Source organism: Chrysemys picta, chromosome 9 (assembly GCF_011386835.1).
Source record: "Chrysemys picta bellii isolate R12L10 chromosome 9, ASM1138683v2, whole genome shotgun sequence".
Classification (NCBI taxonomy): Eukaryota; Metazoa; Chordata; order Testudines; family Emydidae; genus Chrysemys; species Chrysemys picta.
Window position 1 is genome coordinate 89,617,210 of NC_088799.1, and position 21,697 is coordinate 89,638,906.

At 37.2% G+C, this 21,697-nt stretch overlaps 1 protein-coding gene across 13 annotated transcripts in view; it reads left to right on the forward strand.

Moving 5' to 3' along the window:
• The window catches only part of TENM1 (teneurin transmembrane protein 1), a 1,376,511-nt gene that overhangs the window by 908,076 nt on the left and 446,738 nt on the right, over nucleotides 1-21,697 (forward strand). Inside the window, exon 2 of one of the 13 annotated variants that reach the window (XM_065556632.1) lies at nucleotides 17,267-17,371. The exons of the other annotated variants lie outside the window; for them this stretch is intronic. The gene's annotated coding sequence lies outside the window, so the exon portion shown is untranslated. The remainder of the gene's footprint in view (nucleotides 1-17,266; nucleotides 17,372-21,697) is intronic. 13 annotated transcript variants of the gene reach the window in all.

Genomic DNA, 21,697 nt, shown 5'->3' on the forward strand with positions numbered 1-21,697 from the left:
CAGGTTGCTCCTTGTCCTGTCACTTACCTCACGTCAATTTGTACCTCAAATCTTCCACATAGTCTCTTCAAAGGTATGAATGGGACAGTTAATCATTTTTGTATTGTGATATCCCATAATGGCCCATTCAGTTTTGATAGCCTTCTAGATGAGCAGGAGAGGATCCCTACTGACAAGATCCCAGTTTCAGGATTACTTTTTTTACTGTTACTATAAAGCAAAAACATATCTTTACCACATGATATAAGGTAATATTTATTAAAGTGAGATTAATGCATGCAGCAATTTACAAGCACTTTATAAAGTCTAAACACATTGTTAAAAGTTCAGTACCCATCTGTACCATATTTACAGACAGGTGAAAGACTGGTTTCCAGCAATGAATTTCAGTACTCGGCTGAGGCTTAACATCTGGGCAAGTGCTAGCACCTGGTTTGCCAGCATCACATGGATAATTGTACTAGTAGAACTAGAACAACAGAATGCTACTTTTTTTAAAAGCTGAGTTACAAGGCTCATTGAAAAGATGATTTTGATCTCATTCACTGGACCCCATCTAAATTGACCCCAAATTCTGTGCCTCATGTGAGCATTAGTACTACATATGATTGTTGCGTGATTTCTCTCAGTTTAATGAGATGGACAAAGAATTTTAATTGGTCTTTTTTTGCATTCAAATATTAAAGTTATTGAACATAATTTCAGAATTTATGAATTGACCGTTTTATTAAGTTAAGTGGATGGGTTGTGTTAATATTAACATTGTATAAAATACAACATTACTGAGTAAATATGGGTTTGTAAGACTTGAGTTTCACAACCTAATAATCGAAAGTTGTTGTAGGGCTTTAGGCTGCAATCACAATTTCCAGATGCACTTAAGAAATCTATTCTAAACCAGTTGGCTTTTAGTTTAAATAAGTCTTAGAGTAAATGAGGAAAAAAACAGAAATCCACTCAAAAGCTTCATCTATCAGAGATTCTCAAACTTCATTGCACCATGATCCCCTTCTGACAATAAAAATTACTACACGACCCCAGAAGGGGTGGAGAGAAGACCGAAGACCGAGTCCAAAGCCCCACCCCCTGAGCGCCACTGCCTCAGGCAGGGAGGCCAAAGCTGAAGCCCAACGGCTTCTGCCCTGGTTGGGGGTCATGTAAACTTAGCCCTGGGCGATGAGGCTCGGGCTTGGGCTTAGGTTTGGGCTTGTACTCTGGGCCCCAGCAAGTCTAACACCAGTCTTGGCGACCCCATTAAAATGGGGTTGTGAAACACTTGGGAGTTCCAACCCACAGTTTGAGAACCCCTGTTCTACGTAGAAGTGATGGAGTGATGAATCTGCAAACAGTATAGGGCATAGTGCTTACTGCTGCGAGCAATCACATTAAAGACATTCCAAAAAAATTACTAAGGAACAGGCTATAATTACTGAGACTACTTCATGTTGGTAAGTGTTTGCAGCATCAGGCCCATATTTTGTGTCTAGAATGAAAAGTAATGGTCATTCTTTTGGATCTTTTAGGCAATATATTCGGTTTGGGGAATTGCTGAAAAATCTCAGGAACTGAAAGATTCTACGTAGTTCAGAAACTGATATATATGACATAATAGTTTTTAGTTGTGCTTACACTCTGTGTGTGTGTGTGTGTGTGTGTGTGTGTGTGTGTGTGTGTGGTACTTAACAGACGTTAATGCAATAAGATGTATAAGCCACTGCCAATGTAGGCTTCCCAAGAGCAACTCTTCTTTCAAAATAGTTTACAGTTAAGCTAATAATATTAGTGTAATGTCACAACTGAGGCTGTATGAGGAAATATTTCATGCTCTCATATCATTTGTTGCAATAGCAACCTCCCCTTTAAATAAAATTATAGGGAGTAAGATCCAAGATGAAGGGGTGGGCGGGGGAAGAGATTGGAAAACTCTGTATAGTGGAGACATGTACTGTTGCTCTTTTGGGAACATATTTATCTCTGACTCTGAGACTAATCATATTATTAATAGACATACACGCTGCAGGCAACTTGAAAAACAATCAATTTGTTCAGTTCCAGAAGGATCCACAGAGATAACTTCTTTTGCTTGAAAAGTCCCCAGACTGACTCTACCTTTTTATAAGATTATAAAGAATTTTCCTATTCTCTGTTCCTCCCAGCCCCCAGAATCTTATCCATCCTATGCTGATTCTTCAAACTTGGGTTGTTTTTACTGTTGTTTGTTCATGGTCCTTGTGTTTGGGAGGCTTATCTGAACAAAATATATTATCATCAGTTGACTGTGCATTGGTCAGTTCAGTAATATAGTTCTGTTTTTCAAGGGATAGAATGTAATTGTGCTAACTAATCCAGGTGCTAATTAATTGAAGTGTACATTATTGTTTGCTGTTGACAGAGACCTATAATGGAATATTTCTTTTGCATTAACAAAAACATTTTGAGATAATTCAGACTTGTTCAATTCTGATTGATTGTGGAATAGTATGACAGTTACCATGGAAAACTATGCCTAGATTAACTGAAATATATTGTAAACATTCACAGTGGAAGTATTTCAACCTTATTGCCAAAAATGAGAGGTTTGTTTTGGATAGTAGGAAGGTCTTGTTGGTTTCTGGTATATCTCTAAATGTCTGCTATATAGTGACTGTAGATGTTGTCTATTCTGTAGATATCAAATAGTGATGATAAATGAAATTTCTCCTAAAGCAACTTTTGTTCATATTTTCCCTTCTTGCCCCTCCCTAAAATACACTAATTTTGTACAATTTGTTGCATTTATTTCTTATACAATCCTATAGTCAAAGTTTAGAATGCTTATGAATGTCCGTATTTTATCATAAGTGGATTGACATTTTGGAGTAGAGGATTTAGTGTGAAAGTGTGAAGCTGAGTATCCCTAATGTATTTGACATTTTAAAGAGAAAAATAGATAACATTATTTATATTATTTATTCTGGGTCAACAGTTGCTTATAAGCTGTGTTGATTCCTGTATTTGGAAGAAAAGGCATGCTGGCAAATTGTTAGAATTAAGAGGATTAAAGTTCTGTGCTATATGGCCATGTCTGTTGCTTTCCTGTGGTTCCAAACCACTGGTAAATTGCAGTGGCACTGAAAGTACATTTTAACACTGTTATATTCATCACACTATGAAAGAATATCCCCTGAGAATAACTATATTATGCAGGTGAAGATTTAGCTTTTACTTTGATATTCTTCAAAGTCTTTTGTAAATGCTTCCTCCTCAACTGAGAGTGCCTAATGGGGAGAAATCAGTGCCTATTTCTCTTTCCTTCTACACATATTTGGTATGAGCAGTCCCCTTAAGAAAGGCTAAAATATGGTTAGCTTACTCTGCTTTTCAAAACAACAGATAGCGAATAGGGTATCATGTGGTTTTAAAATTGTCCAGGAACAGACTACAGTACAAGGCAATCTTTTTTTTAAAAAAAATTTAATCATGTGTTATATTGCGCTTTGTCACTGTGAGAAGAGGCTGTAATTATACACACTTTAATGACCTTTTTAACAAAATACCTTTTAAAATAAAGGTGTTATGAGAGAGTCTCCAGAAGATGATATAAAGTAAGTAACATAGCAGAATACATTAGCCCTAAATGAGGAATTTCACTGTGAAAAGGCACCATTTTCCTTTAATTTTTCAATTTGAGAATCTTTAGATGTTTTCAGTAAGATTTCTCTTTTGCTAAGGCTTAGGTAGAACAGTTTTTTGGGAGGATTCAACATTTTCATGGAACTGAATTATGTTCCCAGCAAATGTTCTTTTGTAAATAAATTGCTTTAATGAAGAGTGATGTATTGGTAAATATATTCTGAGTATGCATTATGTAATTAAGAAAGGGATCGATAATAAGACAGAAAATATCATATTGCCTTTATATAAATCCATGGTATGCCCCCATCTTGAATACTGAGTGCAGATCTGGTCACCCCATCGCAAATAAGATATATTGGAAAAGGGCAACAAAAATGATTAGGGGTATGGAATGGCTGCCATATGAGGAAACATTAATAAAACTAGGTCTTTTCATCTTGGAAAAGAGATGACTAAGGGAGGATAAGATAGAGGTCTATAAAACCATGACTTGTGTGGAAAAAGTAAATAAGGAAGTGCTATTTATTCCTTCTCATAGCACAAGAACTAGGGTTCACCAAATGAAATTAATAGGCAGCAGATTTAAAACAAACAAAAGTATTATTTTCACACCATGCACAGTCAACCTGTGGAACTCTGTGCCAGAGGATGTTGTGAAGTCCCAGACTATAATAGGGTTCAAAAAAGAACTAGAGAAGTTCATGGAGGATAGGGTCCATCAGTGGCTATTAGCCAGGATGGGCAGGGATGGTGTCCATAGCCTCTGTTTGCCAGAAGCTGGGAATGGGCGACAGGGGTGGATCACATGGGGATGATTACCTATTCTGTTCACCTGGCATTGGCCACTGTCAGAAGACAGGATACCGGGCTAGATGGACCTTTGGTCTGACCCAGAATGGCCGTTCTTATGTCACTGTAGGATTTCTAAAAGATAATTAAATTTAATTTTACTATGTTTTTTGTCTCGGTAAAGATGTGTGGAAGATCCACTGGTTGATTGTAGAGCAACTGCTGGCTAAGGGTGAAGAAATAGAAGCAAGCTGTGTATAATTGATGATGTGTGCATTTTTATGTCCTAATACTCTGCCCTGAAAACATGAAAGAGTTTTTTTTCCTCAAGCGCCCAAGGCAAGGATTTTGATAGAGGTCCTACTAAATCAAATCTAGAAAGCAAGTACAAGTAGACTTACTACTCTTCTGACCAGAAGGTGAGATTCTATATACTAACTGTACCGTCAATCCTGCATCATTGCGGTATCTATTTGAGACGCAAAAACAGAATCTGATAGTCACTTATTGTAAAAGGAAAGGACACTGTGAGCAGGACCAAATAAATAATTACATCATGACCGAGGCAGTGGAAATCTTACCCAGAATACTTCACTTTCATCCAGACAAAAGTAATGATTTAGCAGAAGACACTTATCGCTTGTTAGAAAGGAACAGGTGTGTACTGTACTACATGTATGTTTGCTATTAAGTGTTGCGCACGTAAGACAAGAATCCGTAAACATGTGAGTGAGGTTTTTTTTAAGGACTTGAGATACCTTCAGTCCTCATGTAAGAAGGTTCAAATCCACTGAGTTATTTTTCTTTACTAAATTACTGCAGTTAAATTACACTGGTCTACAATTTTTGAGAAGTCATCTGCTTCAGAGATAAAATGTGCTATTTATTATGTATTTTGATGTGCTGATTCAAATATGACAATTAAAACAACTGATTGGCTACTAGAACAGGAGTACTTGTGGCACCTTAGAGACTAACAAATTTATTAGAGCGTAAGCTTTAGTGGACTACAGCCCAGTGGACTACAGCTTATGCTCTAATAAATTTGTTAGTCTCTAAGGTGCCACAAGTACTCCTGTTCTAGTAGCAGATACAGACTAACACCGCTTCTACTCTGAAACCTGATTGGCTACTGTTTCTAAGATATTTAAGTTTTTACATTTTATGTCTATGTATATTGTTAGATAGTAGAGTTTTAATCATAAATTGTAAACCTAGGTCTTTTCATGTGTTTATGGTTGCTTTACATGATAATATTTCACCTGTCCTGTTTATGTAACACTTTAAAAATCAGCAAAAGGGTTATATAAATGAAATTTATTATAAAACAAAAGGCAGAAAACTATTATGTACATAGTTTAGTCCTATTCAGTGTCTACTCGGCGCTTCTTGGCTTGTCTCTTGTATTCATTAATGGAGCATCTCTTGTCACTGTCCAGCAATAGTCTGCAAGCATTGATGGGCTCCATTTGCCCTGATAGCATTTCTCCATTATTGCAATGTCCTGGTGAAATCGCTCGCTGTGCTCGTCGCTCACTGCTCCGCAGTTCAGTGGGAAAAAATCTAGATGAGAGTGCAAAAAATGTGTCTTTAGTGACATGTTGCAACATGTTATACTGCGCTTTTGTGATGCAAAAGTCACTTCACCACAAACATAGCAGAAGTGATCTGCACTGTTCACACAAGTACGAGGCATCTCTGCTCACTTTGGCTCAACAGAAATGTGTCCCTTTGCAAAATCAAACACTGACAAATAAGAGAGCATGACACTGTATGATTTCTAGAGCTGATATAGGGCAATTTGTTCAGCAGAGTGATGTAAGCTTCATTATGATTGCATCATCCATGACTTCTAGGAATAACATGATGCAATTCATATCATGTATGACGCAATACCAGCTTCAGATTGCATCATTCATTGTTTTGCTTAAAAAGCAAGTACTGTCCAAACCCAGTCATAGATTTATTCATAGATCCAGTCAAAGATGTATTTTAGTCATTTCTGGTTTAAATTGAGATCCCTTCCCTTTATAACTCACTTATCCTCCGCCATTCCCAAGTCGAGGGTCATATATACTGACCCAATAGCATATCTTGAAAACTAGAGCCAATCAACATTTTTAAGCATCATTTTCGTTCTCAGTGACCCAGAATTAGTAAAGTTTGACTACATTTATTTCAGAAGCATTTTGGCTGTAGAGCAGTGTTATATACATGTGAAATTTGAATTTACTGTAGTTTTAATTTTTGTTATCATAATTGTGTTTAAAAATTATAAGACAGCATCACTGTATGAAATAAAAGTTCATGCTACTACTTGATATCTTGCAGTGATGATTTTTTGCTGAATTTTCTGGCTGTTCTCATGTTATTAATCAAGATAATGAACTTTAAGTCAGCTATACCATTGTCCTTGCTGTTTCACTGTGTTCTGAATTGTGTGTTCATTTCTGATTTGAGCTATCGGGTTTCAGAAAAATATCCAAAGGGTTAAAATAGTGCGGTGTTTATTTTAATAGTTAGATGTAATGCTTTCTGTATTTTAGATCTTTACGAGAACTTTACGAAGTGATAAGTTACTCTGACATTATGCCTTCAGCAATAACTCCTGTGCAGACTTCTGGATGTTGGAACCTGTTCTTTTGCAAAAAAATGAATGTTAGCCACTTAGCCAGAACAGCAGAGTTATCCTTTTCCTCTTAAATAATGCCATAGGATTTTTAACATCCATCTGGATAGCCAGTTGAGACTATCAGAACTGATTCCAGTTTAACATCTCTTCTGAAGGATAGCACATTTCTAACAGTGCAGCTCCTTTGTATCCCCCCATTGTAGTAATTCATTGTGCATAAGCCCTAGATTTGGCAATGTATTTGATTGCATGTCCTCCTAATGCAGAGGTCAGAGTATTACCCTTGCTCAGACTGATACTATAATAAACCCCTTTTATTAGTATTTAGCTATAAAGAAATTAGAAGTAAGACAGTAAGGATTTTGTTGTACATTCAGATTTTAGTCAGAAATTGACTATTTTTTTTAAAAATGGTGATAAGAACATCAGAACATAAGAACGGCCATACTGGGTCTGACCAAAGGTCCATCTAGCCCAGTATCCTGTCCACCGACAGTGGCCAATGCCAGGTGTCCCAGAAGGCGTGAACTTAACAGGTAATGATCAAGTGATCTCTCTCCTGCCATCCATCTCCACCCTCTGACAAACAGAGTCTAGGGACACCATTCCTTACCCATTGTGGCTAATAGCCATTAATGGACTTAACCTCCATGAATTTATCCAGTTCACTTTTAAACGCTGTTATAGTCCTAGCCTTCACAACCTCCTCAGGTAAGGAGTTCCACAAGTTGACTGTGTGCTGCGTGAAGAAGAATTTCCTTGTATATGTGTTAAATCTGCTGCCTATTAATTTCATTTGGTGACCCCTAGTTCTTGTATTATGGGAATAAGTAAATAACTTTTCCTTATCCACTTTCTCTACATCACTTATAATTTTATATACCTCTATCCTATCCCCCCCCTTAGTCTCCTCTTTTCCAAGCTGAAAAGTCCTAGCCTCTTTAATCTCTCCTCATATGGGACCCGTTCCAAACCCTAATCATTTTAGTTGCCATTCTCTGAACTTTATCTAGTGCCAGTATATCTTTTTTGAGATGAGGAGTATCTGTAAAGCTTGCAAGTATGATATTGAGTGATAAGGTCCTACCTAGGATGTGTCATGCGGAAATATTGTGGAACCTTGAGCACATTGTATTGAGCAGAAAATAAAACCAAGTGTTTTTGGAGAACTTAAGTCTGAAATTTCTTTACCGTGTCACCTTTCTATCAGTGGTGGTCATGAAGATAATCTGAAAAGTAAGTGTAGATGCTGGTGTCTTTGTACTTCATGACCTCCAACATTTAGCCCTTAGGCTTTAGTTCTGCAAGCAAAGGTTACAATAAATTTGTAGTAGCCTGTATCAACACAAGAGTGAAATTACACACATGGCCAAATTCTTTTCACTTTACTTACCTAGGTGATCCCACTGACGTCAAAACATGTCTGAGTAAATTTTATGAGGTTTGGATTATTCTCTAGAATGCTTGGGAGTAGCTCTTGATTAACATCCAATAGACATTGGAACTGTTTATAAAATATTAAAATTATAGGTTTAAAAAGTGTTTCTGAACATATGCATATAATTTAGTGCTTTTTCTATGAAATAGTGCAGCCAGTGATAAAGCTATTTGGCCTTAATCGCCACTTTCCATCCATCCATCCATAGCCTTTTACACCTCTCCAAAGACGGTATAAAATATTACCATTCTGATATGGTAGCTATTTGCACTCAGTTTGCGCAGTTTGACATTGTATGGTGCATATCAGGTCTCTAAGGAGGACAATTTGACTTGACTTTTTTTTTAAAAAAGTTGGTATATGGTTTTGGTATTTTAAACCCAAGTTTGCTCTTCTAGAAATGCACATACGATTGAGTCAGAGTTCACAAATAAAGATAGTACAACATTAGGGTTTTAGCTGGAAGTGCTGGTAGTAACAATAATGTGGATCAAGCCTGTCATACATATTCTGTAACACTCTGTAATCTGAGAAACACTGAAATCAAACTTGTAGAACTGAATTAGAGATGTGTGGGTATTAAAATACTCTGTTCCCTCCCATTTAAACACAGACCATCTGTTGTTTCCAGATGTACTGTTTCCTGAAGCAGTATTCTGGGAATGACATTACAGCACCAACAAATAATTGTTTCTGGTTCTGTAGCATCATTCCCAGAAGTACAGAACTACTTGGCATTGGTAGTACTTTTCTAGTTGATCTTACATTGTGACAGGAGACCTAACATAGTATGGATTACTAGAAGTAGAAGTGGCAAATATGTCTACTTTGTTTAAAAGTCAGCAGGAGACACCACGACTACAGCTGTGAAAATATTTTCTGAGCATTTGCAGCAGCTTTACATTGAATAACAATATTATTTTCCTTAAATGTTATATATAAAATATATCTCACAAAAAATTTAAAGACATCGGGCTAGCTCCTTAATCTTCATTTTAATAAAAAAAAGTTTATATAACGTTTTGAAGGCTCCAGTGGTATGCTTAAAACCATGTATAGCACAACACCTTAATCTGCTGCTGTCTGTAAAGCAACGGGCTGTCACCTCCCTCAAGACCACTGCTTGCCTCATTAATACCACTGGAACAAATTATCACTTCATAGCCCAGAAATCTTCTATAGCAGTTGTGGTGATTGATGTAACAAGGCTAAAAACTAATGATGAAATGCATGTTCCAGAAGACAGATTCAAATGGCAGGATCTTCAAAGGCAATTAAATGTGACACACAAGGAGTCATCCTAGAATAATGTATTTTCAAATAAATGGCAAGATGAGTATGATAATCTACTCTACTCTTGTTACAGTTAAATTAGTTTTGTGGGCAATAATTATCTCTGAAAACTAAGTGTCCAGGCATAAAAGTTTTTAATTTTTTTTTAATACATTTAAAAATATTGATAAAAGAAATAGAATGGAACTGATAACTGTCCACTCTCTAATTCACAGGATAACTTTTTTAGAGTTGAAACAAATCATGTCCGTGCTTGAGTCCGTACAATAATAGCAGTAAATATGATGATGTAATAATCTAATATAGTATTTCTAAATCATTTAGAGTTGAAGTGACAACTTCAAATGTTGTATTCTATGTAGATTTAGGAGTAGCCCCAAAATACCTGATGTACCTGTAGATTGAGTCAAAATATATTTATTTGTGGTAGATCCTTGTATGTCAAAGGATCTGGAAGTACTTGACAAAATAGGCCCTGGTCATGAAAACACTGATGCACATAGGTAACTTCGCACTGGAGTAGTCCCATCAACTTCAGTAGGACTACTTACATGTTTAAGTAATTGCAGAATTGGGGTCTGTGAACCCATTCTTGCAAGCTTGTCTAATGTGAGTTATCCCATTGACTTAAATGGGACTGCTCACATGAGGAAGGGCTGCAGGACTGGTCCCTGTACTTGTCTGAATACAGGAATTACTTCATCTACTACTGAAATGGAGCTTCCTTTATGGAGGAAAGTAGCAGCTTTTTTATCTCACCGTAAAACTTAAAAAAAAAAAAAAAAAAAAAAAAAAAGAAGGAAAAAAAATCTGACCATCACACATAGGAAAAGTGGAAGTACAGGGTAACAGTTTGGTCAAGATACCGGCACTAATACCTCTACTAGTCTAGAATGTGCCATGTGATCTTTAATGATCACAGGTAGTCAGCCTCTTAATTTTATACCTCATATGGAAGATCTCACTTCTGACGGCACAGTACCTCTAATACTAGTTATAACTCAAGAGGGAAGACATAACCTATTGGACTCCCAATGTCAGTTCACAGTACTTAGGCTTTCCTTGGAGGTCTGATATCCAATTACTGCTCTAGCCTGAACCTACTTAACTTGTAAGAACGTATAAGGTTATCAGGGGGCACACAATATTTTATTTCATTCTTGGATATATGTACCTCCTGTAGGATATGATGACTGACACACTCTCTGGGACATCAGTCTAGATTAGAAGTACTGCTTACGTAAAATTTTGGGAATAACCAAAACCAACTAGCTTCATTGCTAGTGTGGTAATGAAAATATTTTTAGAGAGGACTCCAGCTATTCCTCTGAGTACCCTGACTTTTTCCTACAATCTAATAACACAAGGAAAATTCTGACTAAATTAGTCTTTTGCTAATCAAAAAACCTTTCCAAACCTACTTAACCTGTTTTAAATTTTGCTTTGGGAGCTCCTGCATTGGAAAGTTGCCTCAGATAATCTTGACACCTCCCCCTAGAAGGCCTGTACAGTGTTTAAAATAATATTCACACACCCATTTTATGCCACGTGCTGCAATTTTATTTAAAGAACTACTATAGTGTTTGCTAGGGAAAAAATCAACAAAGTAGAAAATTTAAATAAAGCTGTAGCTCTTGCCTTATTTTTGAGGGATAACTCCAAATGCATGCTAAATGTCTGGCCTGACCTTCCTATTATCTCATTCTCTTGTGAGTATTACAGTGACTGTTTCAGAAGTTTAAAAGCGACATTCTTTACACAAGCCACAGGTTATAAAATAATGTGGAATTGTGGTGCAGATTCTTAATACAGACTATCACAAGTGATGTGAAACAGAAACCTAGGAAAAGTAGACTTTTAGCTGACTTTCAACCCCCAAAGTCTTACACTTTTTTCTTGTGAAAGCTCAGAAAGAACTAATTCATATTAAAGATCTGCACATTTTAAACTTGAAAAATACTGCTGTAACTAAATTAGAAGAGCATAAAGTAATTAACCTGGTGAGTGAGTTTTAGGCTTTGTTCCACAGAGGGCTGAAATACAAGGTCTAACCTTAGAGCGATTTTTTTGCCCCACTCTTTCTGGTTTCAGTTGGTTGGCCGGTTTTAAATCTACAGTTGAGTAACACTCTTCTTCTCCTCCTCCTCCCTGAAAAGCAGAACTTATATTGAGAGTAACAGTAACACAAATGTTGATGAGGTCTCTGCTGCATCTCATTTTGGGAAGAACCAGGAAAAAGTAACTTATGTTCAAAAAGGCTGAATGGTGTCAATTAAACTCTAAGTCCATTACTTATATCTTCAAATAGTTGAAATATGCTTCATATAGAAAATTAGAATACAGATAAGATATTCCTTGCTCTAGAAAGGAAAGATGAAGAAAAAAGTTGTTTGGAGTCAGCCTCCTTTTTTTAAGTTATTATGATGAGGTATACAAATACTGTACTAGTAATGAAAGGGGTAAGCAACTACTCTGCACCAGGCGGACTGACCTTGTCACACCTTCAAAACATGCATGGCTTAGAGGAGGCTCTCAAAAGGAGAGTAGGCAAGCTCAGTAGGGCAGCAGATAGTGGAGGTGAACTGACCTACACTCTGAGCTCCTGAGAAGGAGTTCCTACTGCCTGAGGCCTGACTGTAGCAATGTGGCTAAACCCAAATGGAAGAGACTTGGGTTTCTTAGAAGGCCTGAGATTTCCATTGATTTCCAGTTATTTAATGTCTTTACTTTACCTATTGTGAAAGAAGAATCTGGTAGGAAGTGGACCGGTGAGGCAGCAGTATAACGTTTTGGTGGTGCAGGACTTAGCTGCTTACACTGGGCACTGGATTGGAACCTGGTGGAGAGGGTGGGCCCAGGTCCCCCAACAAACCCTTAGAGGGCAAAAGCTGACCCCTTGAAACAGGGAGAGAAGGACTTGAGGACTGAAGGGTCACAACCTCAACTAGAGGAAACTTGGAGACTCTTGCATACCTCAGAGGCTACCATTACTAGACTCTTTATATACTACAAAAGGGAGGATATAAAACATGTGACCTGGCCAGAGGGCTGAGTCCTGGAAGGGACAGACCATCACAAGACCAGAGCAGCTGTCAACAAGGGCACCAGGAAAGAAGAGGACCTGCCACACCCTGCCTGACCACTGGGTGATGCCTGGAATGAGTAGTGAGTAGTCCCTTTCACAGTAATATACTACTTTAAAATTATATTCTGTCCATGAATATTGTGTAATAAATTCAAAATGATTTTTTTCAATAAAAATTCAGTATGATATCAGCATTATGCCAAAAATCCAGATAACTAAACCGTATTTTGCTTACACCTAAAGTTGGATATGTGCTATGTTACATGATACAGAATTTAGGTTCTTATGATTTTACAGATCAGTATAATTTGATACAGAAAGTCACAAGTTTTCCTACAATTTGAAATACAGTATAATTTGTCCTTTTCCCAATCCAGCTATGGCCAAATCCTAAGCTACTTTGAAAGTTATCCTGATCATACAAAGAAATCTGCATGCAGCCCTCCGGTGGATCTTTTGGCAAGATCAGGGCCAGAGGACCTGATGCATTTATTGATTGAAGTCAGTGGAAAGACTGACTGACACTGCCATGAGCATTAGATCATGTTGTAATCAAGGTATCAGGAAATGGAGAGATGAATTGTTAAAAGCTTCTGATGTACATGTGATACCATCCATGGCATGCCCTTACACACACTGCACAAATGGCAGTACAAAGTCAGACTCTGTTTCTGCAAAGGAAAAGAGCCTTTCAGAAGCCTATTGAAAGGGGAGTTATGAAGGGAGACAGCTAGAGATGTTGGAGTTGAAAATGTGGGAGTATATATTTATTTCCTCTAAAGGCAAAGAATGTGTAAGGGTTTTGAATAGGAGAGTGACTGTTTGTGTGGTGTATTTTTGCCTAATGGTTTCAGATTCTTTGTGAGATTTTGGTTGGTATGCTTACAGAATATTTTGCTCATGTGAGTCAGAATGTACTAGAATATCATTTTTCTAGGAACCTACAAATAGCCCTTTAAAATCACAACTAACCAGATAATTGTCATAATGAAACATTAATCTATCCGTTGCTGTATTGATACTTTACAAAACCTCATTGGTAGTTTTATGATGGTAACATAGGAGAGTCTGATTAAATTTAGGCTATTGAAGCATAAGGAGTTCTGGACTTTTTTAATTTTGGAAGAACTTAAGCCATCTGTTGCCTTGAAGCAGAGAGATTTAGTAATCAGGCACATCAGTAAGAAGGAATTTATCTGGGGAGGCTATTAATTAACAAGCTTGGATAGGGTTCACATCTTCTTGCCGTAAAGTCAAGTCATTCCTAACCAGTCTGTTGGACAATCAGAATATTGAAATAAGTCTTTGGTCAGATATTCTTTATTTTCATCTTACCCTAGAGAATAGTAACTGCATGAGAAATATATCTAACCGCTATATTATTATTACTGGCTTTCCTTCTGGGGGATGTGAGGGCAAAGAGCACACCCAGAAAATAAACTGGGATAACACATTCCTTTTAGGAAAGACTTGCATCAGATATGCAGAAATTAAATAAGAGACTTGAGTGTACAGTGGGTATGCTCTAATGTACTACAGCCGTGTTGTAACTTTCCATCTGTTCTACAGGAGAGCAATATCTTTTGCTACAGGAACTTAATGTTGTTCAACAGAATTCACCCTGCAGGTCAGGAAATCCCCAATAGGAGAAGTGGAATTTTAAGGATCAAGGGCTGTATATGACTGCAAATCTTTTTTACATGAGCATTTTCTCGCAATTTCATTCTAAACTGTTTTTCAGAAAATCCAAGAAAAGTGGAGTGGAATGCTCATCCCCATACATTAAAACATGGCTGGATCAGATCCTCAGCTGATGTAAATTGGCATTAATGAAAGTCAATGGAGCTATGCTGACTTACATCTGGTCTGGTGGATTCTCCATCACTGGGAACTTAAAATCACGATTGGACTTTTTTCTAAAAGAGATGCTTTAGTTCTAAAGGGAATTAATTCTTGGAAGTCCTATGGTCTGTGTTATACAGGAGGACAAATTAGATTATCACAATGGTCCCTTCTAGCCTTAATCTCTGAATAGATACAAGTACACAAATGTACAAAGGTACTACTTTTTTTGTAGCATAACTTCATCATAACCTCACATTCACTATTCACTCAACAAAGCCAATTCAGTCTCTAAAGCCTGGCTATTGTTTTCTTTGAAGTTTGGTGCCTGATGTTCACTAACATAAAACCATGTTCTGGTGGCCTATGTTAATGGTACCGAAATATGCAAAAATATACACCGAAAAATCAGTTTTTTTTTTTATTGTATGCTCATATTTTAATCAGCAGTGCCCTGAACCCTCACTTATTTATTCCACCTTGTGTATGAATAATCTGAGGGGATGAATGTAGAGCTGTCATTGCTGAGTCAGGTTCCTTGTGGGCTCTTCTATTGCACAGGACAGTAAAGCAGCCTGACCTTAGGGCTTGGGGTGGGGGATCAGAATCTTGATGGAAGTTTTCCACATCATGTTCACTCTTGGTGGTGGTTTGCACCTCGATTGACATATTACCTAGAATTGGCCTATTGCTTATATTGGCATGAGCTAACATAATTTGGGCTTGTATTGTTTCCAAAAGTATCATAAATCACAATGTTTTGTTAATTGTATGGAGAAGGTGTTTGGTAGCAACCTCATAGTTAATATAGCTTTGTAGTTTTAGGGAGTTGCTGAAGTCTATAATTACCCTTTCATTTCATTTCAGTATAAGAAGAAATTTCAATGACTATGTTGATAGTGTGACATCAGTGTGGGTGTGTTGATTGGTTTGCTCATGAAAAATTACACTATAGAGGAAAAAGTTAGAACCAGTACTCCATCCCTCTTGAACTGTTGGCTTCTTTTAACACCATTTAACTGACCATTCTCTTCTTGAAATCTTGTCCTCCCTTGGTCTTCATGACTCCGCGCTCTCCTGGATCTCCTTCCTTTCTAGTTACTCCTTCAGCCTTCTCATTCTCCCACCCCCAACTTTCTGTAGCGGCTTATCAAGGCTCTACCTTTGGCCCTTTGCACTTTTTCCTCTACACCTTGTCTCTGGGCAATCTCATTTTCAAACACAAGTTCAACTGTTTTCTCTATGATTATGACTCAGATCTCCCTCTCCATTCTGGATCTGTCTCTTTCTGCACATACTAAAATCTTGGATTGCCTGACATCTCATGGATGTCCACTCCTCAGCTCAAACTCAACATAGCCAAAACGGCGCTCTTACTGTCCTCTAATGCTTCAAGCCCTCTTTTCGTCTCCCACCCCACTTAGTTCTCAATCACTCTGAACAATACCACCATTCTCCCTGTTAGTCTGGCTTGTAACATAGGGATAATTTTCAACTTGTCCCTCTCTCTAGTTTCTCACACCCAGGCAGTGTCTAAAATATGAGGAGAGGCTGAGGGAACTGGGATTATTTAGTCTGCAGAAGAGAAGAATGAGGGTGGGATTTGATAGTTGCTTTCAACCACCTAAAAGGGGGTTCCAAAGAGGATGGATCTAGACTGTTCTCAGTGGTAGCAGATGACAGAACAAGGAGTAATGGTCTCAAGTTGCAGTGGAGGAGGTTTAGGTTGGATGTTAAGAAAAACTTTTTCACTAGGAGGGTGGTGAAGCACTGGAATGGGTTACCTAGGGAGGTGGTGGAATCTCCTTCCTTAGGGGTTTTTAAGATCAGGCTTGAGAAAGCCCTGGCTGGTATGATTTAGTTGGGAATTGGTCCTGCTTTGAGCAGGGGGGTTGACTAGATGACCTCTTGAGGTCCCTTCCAACCCTGATATTCTATGATTCTATGATACTCTTCTTCCCCTCCCCTTTTTTCTTAGCTCCTGCTCCAGTAACACCTGCCTCCATTCCTTGTTATCTACCAGCAGAGCTGGAATGGAACATCAGGCCCAAAGCAATATTTATTAATCTTGAGTTAAGCTATCATATCATGAACATATGTAAACCAAATTTGCTAAATGTAAAGATGTTCCCCAACATATGAGAGTAACATTTAGAATTATTTCATGATCGGCAAACTTCCAAGTGTTGTAGCACAGAGTTTAAGGTTGCTGTCCAAGGTGGTAGTCTTAATATCACCACATCTCTGTCAGTTGCGAATTCAGTGTTTTAACAGACATGAAAGATTTACATACTAACTGATTAGTGTTTTACAGTAAGTCCTTTGAAGTAATCACTCCTACTATATTAAACAGTAGCTAAAATTGGTCAAGTTCTAACTTTAACTTTACATGAAGAAATAATAGTCAGGTTGACCTTGTTAATTCTGTTAATAAACTGTTGGAACCTGACAGTTAGGCAAACCATTCTGCCTTCAAGTGAGCTCAGGTAAACAATCTTCTTTGAGTTCATTGCTGTTGGGTTACTCAGCTTGCTCTTTGATGAAAGCCTGAATATTTCCATTATACTTACAGTGAAGATGGATCTTCTTAAAAATTGTGACAAATCATACCACCAAGCCAAGGAGAAATTCAAACACTTGCAAGCATGGGAACCAACAGAGCTGATGAAGCACAAAGGTAACATTAAGAATAAGATCTCTATGTCACTGTGGAAGCAAAATAGAACTATAAATGTTCCCAGCCTTCATGATGAATGTGCAATAGGGAAAAAAATTAACTTAAGGAAACACCATGCAATATGTGTGTCTAGCAAACACAAGAAAATAAGAAGAGCCATAGGGGGTAAGAACACTGGTCCACCTAGCTTGTTTTCCAATGGTGGCCTTAGCTAGGTGCTTCAGAGGAAATGAACAAAACAGGCAGTCATAGAGTGATCCATTCCCTGTTGTCCAGTCTCAGCTTTTGCCAATTAGAGGCTAGAAATTACTAAAGCTGGGGGAACCATTGAAACTTGAGAAAAGAGATGTTGTCATTTTTTAACCACCAATTCATTTTTAGAACTAAAGCTATACAAATTTAGGATTCAAAAATGTGGCATTATTTACATAAGAAAAGATTATCTTCTGATCCCCAAAAGTTAAACCCAATATTTGCAATTTTGAATGTGTGACTCTGTTAGGAAGTATGATTCAGCCTCTGAACTTTCTGAGGACTAGATGGTGCCATTAAGGTACAGGCAAATGTGAATGTGATTGGCAGCTCTAAGAGGTGTGCCTGCTGCACCATCCTGAATTGCTGACCCTTAAGGGAGGGCGGGGGAGCGGGCAAACAGGTTCCTGCTGTGTTTGAGGAAAGCACAGGGAGGACTACAACTGTGCCCTGCCCGTGTCCAGGCACAAAAGGAAAGGGAAAGTTCTTTGTATCTTCCCCTTCCTCCAACCTTTGTGCCTGTACAGTATTTGTAAATCACAGTATAAAAGGAATTCTGTTAAATGGAGTAACTTCTTGTAGCATTCAATAATTGTCATGTTTCTGACAGTTTCACGTAAGTCTTGGCCCATAATTTGCTGACATAACACTATCTTTTCAGTGTGTTTGTAAGGCTGCTGATGAGGTCATAGAGAATTAACAAATGTGCCCTAAAAGCACAAAATAGAAAATATTCTTAATAAAAACTGAGTGTAAAACATGATAGATTACAGGCATTGCTATTATCTGGTCTCTCTTCTCTTCTGTGGAATGAGTGGGTGGGTGAGATTGAGAGGAGGGTTTCAGGCACTGGGTGTGATGTAATTAGTCATAGATTTCAGTCAAGGCAGAAATAGTATGGGAGTAGATTCACCTAGTGTATTTCAGTATTGCTGCTCTGACCTGAATTAACACTAGAAAGTGCATAGTCAAGTAAAAATGTAACCTCTCTGTCAGATTTGTTTAGTTACAATCTGTACTTTCCCAAGTGGCCAGTGATTATGGGTGCCTCGCTTTTGGGGTTCTCAGTTTTCAAGCTGGAATTTCAGGTGTGCTGAGCATGCATAGGCTGCACTAAACTGTACTGAAGATGGACCGATACAGAACAGGCCTAGGGCTCAGGGACTGAAAACAGCTTTTTGTAACCTCATGCTTACAGTCATGCAACACCATCAGAAATATTAGGCACAACTACGTTGAACTGTTCATGTTTCCTGTTAAACTGTCAGGCAGCTTTGCTGAGCAAAATTTAGTACAGTGTTTGTTTCTTTAAAGACAATGAGACCCTGTCAATCAGGAAATGTTAAGGAGACAGTCCCATTTTGAGTAGCTAATGGTGCTTTGATCCTTAACAGTGAATTTTCTTCCTTGTGTGGATTTAAGCCAAATATTTAACTTTAGTTTTTTAAAATCACTTATTAATCATGACATTACAGAATCCACTAGTGATTGGGCTACATGATATCATATGATACCCCAGTTTTTATTACTCCAATGATCCTCTCAGCTAGTCAGATTCACCATGTGAAACAAAGCCAGTAAGGGAATTATTTTAATACACTTCAGTTTTGGGTAGGATACCTAAAGGGTATGGGGAGTTAGGGGTATTGAGTGCGCATGTTCTTTTTCATCCAGTGATGAGAGTTACAATGCAAACTATTAAAGTCGTGTCTTATCTTTGATATACTAAATAGCAGTTGACACAGGATTTGCACTCCTATGCAATCTGATCTTCCTTCTTCAGTGTTGCTAATGTCTGTTCATCATGGAAATAACTGATGTGGTATCTGACGAGAACTCTTAGCTACATTTGCAAATGTTTGAGAATTCAAACTTGCGATTCACTTTTGCCATAGTGCAAGGAAAAGCTTACACAATAAACCAGAATATGGCAATATGTTCTCGAGGAAAAAGGGTAATTGACAGACTAACTTGAGCTTGAAAACAAATTTCATCATGTTCCAAATGCTTCTTTTTTCTCTGAAAATAATTACACAGTCGTGGATAGAGGAAATGAGGCAAAATATATTTTGAATTCAGTGTTCTTAATCTATCATTAATTATCATAGATACTATTCTGCAGTATACTATTCTAGTAAATGTATTAACTGTAATTTTTAAAGTTAGTAGTAGTTTTATCATTCAAGTTTTTAACCATTCCTAGCAGTATAATTTGTGTTTTTCCTGGTGTGACTGGAATCAGAATTTAAAGGTTTCTTTTTTATAACATTGGTATTATTTTCTGCCAGAATTCATTAACCTTTTAAAAGTTCTGAGATGATAAGGCAGCATTGTCACCTCCAGTTTTGCAGATGCACGTACTGCATCCTAAAAGGAAGAGGCAGATCTGATAGCATTCAGCGCCTATGACAGCTGCTTTCTTTGGACACTTGGTCTCCTGAGGTATAGTGGAGATATGCAGCAGAAGTGGATCTGCCTGTGATCTGATAACATTTCAGTTCTTTTGTTACAGCAACACATTACAAGCCCTGTTCTGTGATAAATGTGATTTATTAACGGGGCTGTATCAATCTTTTTATTGTTTAAAAAAATCTTTTTAGGGGCAGGATTCAGTACAAAAAATATGGCAGCTGCCATACAGTGGAAGGACACTAACACCCTGAAATACCAGTTTTTCAGGGCTTTCATGGCTTTCCAATCATATACCCAATATAGCGTCTGGATGTATTTTGATTATATCCTGGAATATTGTTAGTGGTTATGGTTTTTTTTTTTTTTTTTTTTTTTTTTAAATGTTAGTTCATTATTTTCTTTACATAAAAGCAGAGTAGCCATTCATCACCTTCAAATTGCTAGGTAAGATAATTGGTTTCTTTTTTTAAATAAAAAGTATAGTTTTCATGTTGACATACAACCTTAAAAATAAATGTAATTAAAATGGTGTTGCAATAATCACAGCTCCTAACTAGCAGTTGCTGTTAACCACTGAATGCAAAGCATACATTAACTTCTTTAGCTCAACTTTACCATGTCAATGTCTAATAACAATACATTGTTACTAAGTATCAAAGCTAATTGTCTGAATATAGTAATAAATGACAGGCTCCTGATTAGACATGTAAATATTTGCGCATAGCACTATAGTAATTCTGCATTAGTCCTTCTCAAGAAAAGAGTAAATTCATGTTCAGTTCTGTATAACATGAAAGCTATGCATGATGGCTTGCATTATTTCTTTGTTCCACTGGATTGATATATAGACTGATAGTTTAACTATTAGTGATGAAGAGTGATCGATATATGGTCAAGATGATGACATTTAAACTATTGATTATATTTGGTTACATGGTGTGTTAATATACAAAAATAGGAGAAAATGTTCTTAATCTTAAGTGCTTGAACAATTTCCATTTACAGTTTTAAATAAATGGGTATTCAACTTCAATTATAGTGTGAACTCATTTTATATACACGCTATTTTGTAATTGTGACCTTATCTTCAGAGAAGACACATTGTCAATTTTCAGTGTCGTGAGTAAGGAAAAATACTTGAAGGACCCACACCAAAACTCATTTAGATGTCCTAAAAATATCTGCTAGGCATTACAAAATAAGTAAACTACAACCTTTTCCCCCTACAATTCCTGTATTTTAGGAAGTTGTAGGAGTGATGTTCCTATATGTCACTGATTTATTAATAGCGCTATGTTCTTGTAGTGTGGGGGTTTTGTTTTGTTTTGTTCTGTTTTTTTTTTTCCAAAAATTCTTAGCATTGGTCTAACTCTGCTCCCACTGAAGTCACTGGTAAAACTTCTGTTGACTTAGCAAAGTGAATCAAACCAATGCTATGTGATTTTGAAAATCCTACACTGTCTCTTTTCATTCGAAGATCTCAAAGCACTTCAGAAATATTATTTATTTCTCAACAGGAAGTCTTTCCAGTATTTTTTCTTAGATTTTTACTTCCCTTTTTTAAAATTAAAATTGGGAATTCTTTTTATAAATGTAATAGCTTATCAGTCTCCAAAACTAAAGTCTTCTATATCTGTGGGCTTTATTTTTTTATTTTGCTTT